This window comes from Megascapheus bottae, chromosome 8 (assembly GCF_031878675.1).
Source record: "Megascapheus bottae isolate mThoBot1 chromosome 8, mThoBot2.hap1, whole genome shotgun sequence".
In the NCBI taxonomy this organism is placed as follows: Eukaryota; Metazoa; Chordata; class Mammalia; order Rodentia; family Geomyidae; genus Megascapheus; species Megascapheus bottae.
The window spans coordinates 37,937,959-37,947,918 of record NC_143516.1 but is presented as its reverse complement, the minus strand read 5'-3'; the positions used below and the strand labels follow the sequence as shown (position 1 = coordinate 37,947,918).

The 9,960-nt window shown below is 45.0% G+C and overlaps 1 long non-coding RNA gene across 1 annotated transcript; it reads right to left on the bottom strand.

Annotated features, from left to right (window-relative positions):
* Positions 1–5,434: 5,434 nt before the first annotated feature.
* LOC150059812 (uncharacterized) lies at positions 5,435–9,459 on the bottom strand. Its single transcript, XR_016536411.1, has 4 exons — positions 9,388–9,459; positions 6,827–6,874; positions 5,983–6,039; positions 5,435–5,481 (listed from the first exon to the last, which is right to left on the bottom strand). It is a non-coding gene; the product is annotated as an uncharacterized LOC150059812 (long non-coding RNA).
* Between the last annotated feature and the right edge of the window lie 501 nt (positions 9,460–9,960).

The following is a 9,960-nucleotide window of genomic DNA, read 5'->3' as shown; positions in this document are numbered from 1 at the left end:
AACAAAAAAAGGAGGAGAGAGAGAACTGGGCTGTGGCCTGGACAGGCTTTTGTGGAGTCAGATCAGTCCCGTGACTGTCTCTGCCTGCTGACCTTGAGCTTCGCTGTTAATGAAACGAAGCAGTCCCTGTTGTAGCGGGCCTGCCACCCACGGCAGAGCAGCAGGCTATGAGCCACCCAGCTGGAGTCCTGCCCCAAGCCCTCAAGGCCACAGATTCAAAGTCTTCCCCAGAAATTCTTCTATAAAGTAGGCTTTAAAAAAACAAAGTTGGCATGTTTGAAAAATTGCTTTGCTAGTCTTGCAATAATGAAATGCTCCCACATGCGGTGTCTGATGGGATATGGTTCTAATTAAAACCATTAAGATTGCTTTTATATTTTTTTAAAAAATTAGTTCTTGAGTATCTACTCCATGCTAAAGACTCTGGGCTATGCAGAAATTCAGAGTGTGGGACAGACCCTCAAAGGCCTTGGGTGTATTTGAACTGGCTAAAGAAGATGGCACATGGGGCAGGGTGGTGTGAACTAAATGACTCATGTCGATACAAGGCAAAGCTTGATAACATGACCGTGTGCGAAGGTGTGGGCAGAGTGTGGGTACACCACAGGATGGTGGAGTGGTGTGGTGCTATGGTCAAGAGGACACAGTCACCACCGCAGCCGGAGAGTGAAGATGGAACTCGTTCTCAATCCTGAGGAGAAAATCTCTCCTAACCAGACCTCTGATGCAGCCACCAGGAGCAGGGAAACCCACATCTGCCACTCCCAGGCCTCTGCCCACCTGGCAGATACTCACAGGAAAGGACCACAGAAGCGCAGGGGAATGGAACCTGAACATGGGGCCACAGCACTAACCTTTGGGGGCCCAGGGAGGGCAGACAACAGATCTGTTATGGCCAGTGCCAGGCAGCCAGCCCACACTGTTTTCTAGAAGTGTCTTAAAGACAGAAGCTGGCACATCGTAAGTACATAGTACTTTCTTTTTCTGAGCAGAAAGGAGAAATGAGTGCTTTTGTCCATCCACACATAAAAATGTTCCAGCAGCAGGTGACAGATGACCAGTGTTCAAGAACAATAACAAAGGAGAGGGCTCTGGGGCATTCTCAGGATGGTGGTCCAGGGATGTGTCTGCCAGCAGTGGACAGGACTGGAACCTGGATGACTGCAGCAGTGGATAGTCCAGGAGGGACAAAGACCTGAGGATTCAGAAAAGAATGCCTGAGCTTGGTGCCACTAGCTCAAGCCTGTAATCCTAGCTACTGAGGAGGCTGAGATCTGAGGATTTTGGTACAAAGCCAGTCCAGGCATGCAAGTCCCCCTGAGACTCACCTCTAATTAACTACCAGAAAGCAGGAAGTGGTGCCGTGGCTCAAGTGGTAGAGCTCTAGTCTTGAGCTGAAGCACTCAAGGACAGTGCCCAGGCCCAGAGTTCAAGCCCCACAACAAACCAAAACAACAAAAAGGGAAAAATGAGAGAGAGAGAGAGAGAGAGAGAGAGAGAGAGAGAGAGAGAGAGAGAGAGAGAGAGAGAGAGAGAGAGAAAGAGAGAGACAGAGAGAGACAGAGAGAGAGGGAGGGAGGGAGGGAGAGGGAGAGGGAGAGGGAGGGAGGGAGGGAGGGAGGGAGGGAGAGGGAGAGGGAATCTGTTATAGTCACTGACAGGCTAAGTGTAGCACTGGAAAATTACAGTGTTTGTCACTGAGCGGTGGGGAGTGAGGCCTGTGGTCTGGCTCGGGGTTGGTCGCAGGAGGTCTAGCCATGGCACCACAGGAGGAGTGGCAGCTCCGCCAACCTTGAAATCCCCCAGGAACAACTAACCTTAGGTCCAGGGGGAAGGAAGCCACGACAGCCTTCCTCACTCCAAGCTCCCACACCAGTCCTGGCTGATTTTGGAGGTCCTGACCTGAGCCCCCACCCCAGGATAAAAAGATGATAATGCCCAGTCTCAGAGAAGCTGAGAACTGAGATCCCTTGCTCAGCTCTGCCTGCCTGATTTCAGGACGTGACTCCTCAGGACCCCAGAGAGAAATGAGTCCTCTGTGTCACCAGGTTTGGCAGCTCCAATGCCTAACCGGTGGAAAGGGTCAGCCATCCAAGATGAAGTCCCCTCTGCCACAGGCTGTACAGCTTAATCACAGGCCCCTTGTCACCTGGTCTGTAGGAGGTGTGGCTCCCGGGGACCATGTCCCCTAGATACCCTAGGGGAGCACATTGGCTCCACAATCCCTGAGTATAGAGGAGAAAGACAGACCTCCATACTGAAATCACTGTTAACTGCCTAAATTCCAGTGGGAACACTTAAAAATAAGGACACAAACTCACTAGCCACTATGTTAAAAAATAAACCATACAACTTGTGGGTAAAAATGGGAAAGAAAGTTAAATAATCCACCTTCTATCTGGCGAATATAATGTAGCCCTTCTATTAATTACAATAAAAATATTGAAAGATGATGGGAGAGAAAAACTGAGAGACACTGTCAAACAAGAAAGGTGCTCTTTACCTCACTTAGGCAACTGTGACCCCTCTTCACATTATCTTTATAATATCAATAAGAAAGAGGAAGAGAGAGGGAAGAAAGGAAGGAAAGAAGGAAAGAAGGGAGGAGGGGAGGGAGGAGGGAGGGAAGGAGGGAGGGAGGGAGGGAAAGGAAGGAAGGAAACGTAAGGACATAAGCCAGGTGCTGGTGGATTACACCAGTAATCCTAGATACTTAGAAAGCTAAGATCTGAGGATCATGGTTAGAAGCCAGTCTGGGCAGGAAATCTATGAGACTCTTATCTCCAATTAACTATCCAAAAAGCTGGAAGTGGCTCTGTAGCTTAAGTGGTAGAATGCTAGCCTGAGCAAAAGAGCTCAAGGACAGTGCCAAGGCCCTGAGTTCAAGCCCAAGACTGGCATCCAAAAACAAAAAAGACGAAACAACAACAAACGCCAGGCACAAGTGTGCTACTCAGGAGGCTGAGATCCGAGGATCACAATGGAAAGCCCAGGCACTCAAGTCCATGAGACTCCTATTTCCAAATAACACCAGAAAAAAACGGAAGGGGCATTGTGGCTCAAGAGCTCAGGGACAGTGCCCAGACCTAAAGTTCAAGCCCCACGACCGATCCAAAAGAAAAGAAAAAGAACAAAACTGAAGAGGGGGAGAGGAAAGGGTGACATTATAAAAAAAAAAAAAATGTAGCCAGAGGCTGGTGGCTCACACCTGTAATCCTAGCTACTCAGGAGGCTGAAATCTGAGAATTGAGGTATGAAGCCAACCCAGGCAGAAGAGCTCTGTGAGACTCTTATCTCCAATGAATCACCCAAAAAAATGGAAGTGGTATTGTAGCTCAGTGATATAATGCGAGCCTTGAGCCCAAAAAGGCTCTCTCAAAGAGTGCTCAGACCCTGAGTTCAAGACCCATAACTGACAAACAGATTTGCACCTGACTTATGAAATGGTACTCCTTCTATATAATACCTTACTAACGATAATAACATTATATAATGACTATAAACGTAAGGACACAATTATTTCTCTGAGGAAGCTCCTGTCTTGATTACTAGAGTCTGATATATCTAAAGTCATAGTAAGCAACCACAGAAGTGGGGCGGGTATGGAGGGCTGAGATGGGAGATGTCATTCTTTGCTTTCAGGCCTCCAACTGGGATCTAATACCTCAGGCTGCACGAAAGTTCCTAGGAGGCTGTAAGAAATAACCAGAACAGGGCTGGTGGTATAATTTAAGGGGTAGAGTATTTGCCTGGCATATGGGAAGGTCGGGGTTCAATCCCTAGTATTGCAAAAAAAAAAAAAAAGGAAAGAAAAGAAAGGGAGAAAAAAGGACAACCCACAACAAATATGGCTTAAGACAACAGAAAGTCATTATTCATGCACTATTCTGGAGAGAAGTTTGGAATCAAATTCCACTGACACAATCCCACATGTTCCTCTTCCATTTCCTATGTCTTCTCCTATCTCCTCTCTCTCTCTCTCTCTCTCTCTCTCTCTCTCTCTCTCTCTCTCTCTCTCTCTCTCCCCAGTTTTTGAACTTGAACTCAGGCCCTAGGTGCTGTTCTTTGAGCTTTTGTGCCCTACCACTTGAGCCATAGCTCCATTTGCAGCTTTTTAGTGGCTAAGTAGAGATAATAGTCTCATGGATTTTCCAGCATGGGCTGGCTTAGAACCAAGATCTTCAGATTTCGGCCTTCTGGGTAGCTAGGATTACAGGTATGAGCCTCTAATGCCTAGCCCCCTATCTCTTGCAAAGACTCTTGGCATTGGATTCAGGGCCCACCTGAATAATCTAGATGAGTTCAAGATCCTTAATTAGTAACTTCAACCAAAAAAAGAGAAAAAAAACCTCTTTCTAAAGAAAGCCATCTTCCTGCTACCATGTCTGGCATGTCTTTCTGGGGCTGTCTCTCCACCTGTCCTTCATCTTTACTTTTTCCCTTCCTGTGAGTCTGCCCACCCAAGGAACATGTGCAAGTTGCCTCATCTACTGTGGGAACTTGAACTCAGGGTGTCATGCCTGCTTGGTAGACAAGCATTCTAAGTATTTGAGACATTTCCCTAAATCCTATTGCTTTAACTATTGTTTTTCAGCTAAAACCTCATGCTTTTATCAGGGTGTCCAAAGATCAGGATACTCCTACTTCCACTTCCCAAGTAGCTGGGATTACAAGAATTGTGTCACCATGCTCCATACTCCCCTTAGCTTTCATTGCCTCCGTGGAAGGCTTCTTTAGTTTCATCCAATGTGATGGCTTCAACTAACTCCTCAGCATAGATAGCTCACTGTTGACTATAAGTCTGCACTTGCCTCTGTCCTAGGCACATATTTCCAGTTGACATCTGACCTTCTCCACCTAGATGTCCCATGGAGACTATAAATTTAAGATGTTCAAAAAGGATCTCTCCTTTCAACCAGCCCCTCTCAACAAAATGAGAGATGCCAAAGGAAATACTAGAGCCAACATCAAACACACCTATCACATTCTCCCCAACCTCTCCTATGACCCTCTAACTTCACCTCTCCAGTGGCTTCTCCCTCCTGCTATCTTTTCAACTCTGACAGTTTTCTGATGCTCACTTATGTCTGCCTCCCACCTGAGCCCAGGGCCCCATAAGAGTCTTACCAGATTTCCCATCTCTAATCTCTATTTGCTTTAATTCACAGTTTGTTAATATGTTCCTCTGCCTAAAACGGTCTTGATCCACTTGGTTAAAAAGATTTGTATTGTTAGGCATTGTAGTGTACACTAGTAATCCCAGCCTGTGGGGATGCTAAGGAAAGGAAGACCCTTAGTTAAGACCAGCCTGAGTTACACAGGAAGACCCTGTCTCAATAAAACATGGTGGTGGTGGTGATGATGGTATTTGTTTTTCTCTTGGTGAGGTGTTTTTCTTCTCCTCCTCTTCCTCCTCCTCCTCCTCCTCCTCTTCCTCCTCCTCCTCCTTCTTCTTCTTCTTTCATCTTCATCTTCTTTTGTCTTTTTAGAGAAAGGGGGAATGCAAAAAGGAAGGGAGGAAGGACTAACAAACGCAGTCATGGTACGCACTATACATTATGTGGAAAATAAACTATGCAATTTGTGGGCGGGGATGGGAGGGGAAAATGGAGAAGGCTGAAAGAAGAGATGGCATAGTCAAAAAAATGTACTCATTAACTGACTTGTAAAATGGTAACTCCATTGTACAAATTAAAATAATATTAAATAAAATTATATTTAAAAAAATAACAACACTGGGTGCCCCTCACACCTGTAATTCTGGCTACTCTGGAGGCTGAGATATGAGGATTATGGTTCAAAGCTGTTCTAGGTGGAACAGCCCCCAGGAGATTCTTATCCCCAATTAAACACTCAAAACAAAAGAGGTAGTGCTAGCTTGAGCAAAAGAGCTCAGAGACAGTGTCCAGGTCCAAAGTTCAAACCACAGCCAACAAAAAAAACATATCCTAACTCAGCCAGGTTAGAGGAAGTGTCTCACACCTATAGTCCTAGCTACTTAGGAGGCTCAGGTCTGAAGATTGACGTTCAAAGCCATTTCTGGAAAAAGAAAAAGAAAAAGAAAAGAAACTACAAGACTCTTATCTCCAGTTAACCAAGTAAAGGCTGGAAATGGAGGTATGGATCAAGTGAAAGTCAAGCATGAGCTTGAGGCCCTGAGTTCAAACCCTAGTACCAATGTGCACGTACACACACACACACACACACACACACACACAATTTTTCCCTAAATCTCACTACTTTGTAAATAAGCTTCAAATCTGTCCCTGAGACTTCCAGTGCCTAGATTTACGCTGCTGGATCCTGGACCCACCTTTCTCCAACCAAAAGGACCTAAACAGGATGCACTCTCCACCTACCTATGCTTCCCTCCTACTGTCCCCATTCAAAGAATGTGTTTCACGATCTCTTAAAGGACCTTTACACCTTCTGATAAAGCATGTATATGAAGAGATACTGAGTCAGGACTGCCAGATACCATAAATTAAAATTGCCTCTTCTCCTGAGTCAAATAGAAAACACAAGCCCAGATTATTTTTTCTTGTTCCTCTCCCTCTCCCTCTCCCTCTCCCTCTCCCCCCCCCCCCCCCCTCTCTCTCTCTCTCTCTCTCTCTCTCTCTCTCTCTCTTCCTTTCTTTCTTTCTTTCGTGCCAGTCCTGGGGACTGAACTCGGGCCTGAGTACTGTCCTTGGGCTTTCTCAAGGCTAGCACTCTACCACTTGAGCCACAGCACCACTTCTGGCTTTTTCTGTTTATACAGTAGAAATGCTAGGCAAGCACTCTACCACTAGGCCATGCTCCCAGCCCAAGCCCAGATTATTCTTACCTGACAGAAATTACAAACAGATGTTTGCTTTTGCTCATGGACTTCAGCCTGAAGAAAGAATGGAGGCACAGACAGGATAAACTGTAGATACTTTGTGGGGGTGCTTGTTTTGCTTCCTAAGTCCTTAGCCTTACCAGGAGATGGCATCAGAATGCTTTAAGGAGCCACTCATGCCTCCCTCAGCAACCACACTAAAGGAAGAATTGCTTGGGGAAACCTAGGCGTGGCATCCTGTAATCTGTCTGAAAAGATGGAAGCTTTTTGAAGTTTTACACTCATTTAGGTTCCTGGTTCCATTTGGCATGTCCAGTCCCTGCAACCATGGAGATACACGAAGACAACTGCAGGCATCCAAGATGCTCCCAGATTGCAGCTTGGGAAGCAGCCTATGAATGCTAAACACCCTTTGAAAGTCAGCCCTGCACAAGTCTCAGCAACGTTCTGCTTAATTTTCAGAGAAAGGCCTCCTGGGAATACACAAGGACATTAGGGTGTCAGTCCAGGACAGCTGTAACCTCTCCCAGCCTCCCTTTCCTCATCGGTAAAAACAAGACCGCTAAGATTATTACCCTGCAAGTTGGTGGAAGGCAATAGCTCAAGACCTGGTACTGGAAAGATTCTCAAGCATTTGCAAAAATCACCTTTAATACTGTACATCTGAGTGGAAAAGGAAGACAAGGTTATTCATTAAGACGCCTTCTAGGCACTAGTAGCTCAAGCCTGTCATCCTAGACACTCAAGGAGACTGACATCTGCCGTAGCCATCTGAGAATTCAGCTGGTAGACACTAAAAATGAGTGACCACCCTGGCACAATTTCCTGTTGGGAACATGTGTAAAGGACATTATAAATACATTACAGCCAGGCATAGATGGCTCACAGCTGTAATCCTAGCTACACAAGAAACTGAGGTGTGAGGACCTTCATTTCAAGCCAGCCTTGTCAGGAAAGTCCACGAAACTCCAATAACACACCAAAAAACTGGTAGCATGCCAGCCTTGCGCAAAAAAAGCTAGAGGCCAGCACCCAGGCCCTGAGTTTGAGTTCCAGGACCAGCACAAAAAAAAATACAAAGGTGTTCATTGTACCTTAAGGTTAAAAACAAAAAGGCTATGGGCAATATCAGTGTACATGATACTAATTACATTTAGTTTTTGTACTTCGTATACTCACCCAATCTGAAAAGAAACCTACAAAAATGTATTCACAGTGGTGAGATTATGGAAAACACACATTTATTTGTGTCCTTCTATTCTAGTGTATTGTATAAAAAGATGTATTACTTACAAAAAAAATCAAAATAACCGTCAAGATGTCAACTGAGGCAGAATTAAACTGCTGCTGCTTTGTTTTCAAGTTCAGACAGAGGTTTGCCTGTGGCCTTCCTGTGGGACCAGCCTGGACCACAGCTACCAGAGCCTGCTGATTGCCTTAGGCCTGAGGGTGGGCCCAGAAAATCTCCCCATCACTAGCCACTAAAAATACCAACAACAACAACAATAATAGTAAGGCTTTGCTGGTTGGACCAAGCAACTCTCTCCAGTTTTTGTTGGTGTTGTTTTTTTCCAGTCAGAAAAGTCCTCTACCACCAGATGTCTGGGGAGCGCCCCGAAGCAGCTAGGGAAGGTGAATTGGTCTCTTAGCCTCTTCCTGGCCTCATTAGCCCTGATCACAGCTGGGAGCACGAGCCCTAGGGTAAAAGGCATCTTCCTAAATGGCACTGGGCCCGCAGAGAAAGACTAAGTTGTATGTAGACAAAAGACCTTGTTTTTATTGAATGTTCTTCCCAAAGAAGCCATAGCAAACTTTCCTCCTCCAATCAGCGGTAGCTATTTCTCACAATGATACCATGGGCCAATACATAATTTCCAATGATTTTTCAAACATTAAATGACAGACCACATTTAAAATGCCAATTGCAGCTAGATGCCAGTGGTTCATGCCTGTAATCCTAGATCTGAGGGCTGAGTTTCAAAACGAGCCCATGAATGTTCATGACACTTTTTATCTTGAATTAACCACCAAAAAAAAAAAACAAAAAACCCAGAGGTAGAGCTGTGGCTCAAAGAACTGGAAAAGTTCAAGGACAGCATCCAGGCCCTGAGTTCAAGCCCTGAAACAAAAAAACACAACAGCAAAAACTTGAAACAACACAAATTGTAAACATGATGCTATTTTTCCTGTGTGTGTGTGTGTGTGTGTGTGTGTGTGTGTGTGTGTGTGTGTGCGCACGCGCGCGCGCGCTGGTCCTGGGGCTTGAACTCAAGACCTGAGCATTGTCCAAGTCCCTTCTTTACTCCTAATCATGTACTGGTAGCCCCCCAAGTCACTGCTCACCCGAATGGTCAAGTGAGAAACCTATTTACATTCTAATCTCTGTGCATGGTTTTCATAGAATCCCTTCACTAAGGAGAAAAATACCACTTCGGCCTCCGTTTTCCATCATCTCCAGAAGGAGGTCACCTCTCATACTCAAGGCATGACCAATGCCTTTGACTGATTTCCCTCTCCCCTTCCTAAACTCACTGGGTTGAAGGTGGTGTGACTGGGGGCCTGCTTACAAAAATCCTCAGTGCTCTGGCCCCTGGGATGTCAGCTCTAAGATGTTGCTTTACTGGCCTTTTCACTCTGGCTTCAAGTATCCCGGGGCAACAAAAAAATTCCCACTGCGGGTTTTGTGATGTCTTTAACATAGCTGAAGTTCCATTCCCAAAGTTCTTTGTTCCTTTCCATGGAGCAAGATTTTCACCTGGTGACATTTTCCTTTCGCCTGAAGTTTCGCTTGCAGTTTGGAATTGCCAAAGATCTATTTTTCAGCTTTTGGATTTCAATTAAAAAAAATGCCTTTTAGGGAATTTGGGATTTATTACCTTAAGTTAAAGTTTGGAGACATGTATTAGAGATTTAAATGTAAAATTGTTCATTAACGTCGGAAACTTTGTCTTTTCTTGCAAACTGACACTAGAAATCTAATGGTAAAATGTGGATAATGTGATTAGTATTTTAAAGGAATGTTTAAAAAAATGCCTTTTTCTGCACTTTTTTTGGAAGGAAATTACTGACTAGTATAGAATTTAGGTTTGAGGATTATTGTTCTATTTTCTCACAGCTTTGTTTCTAATAAGATGTCTTAA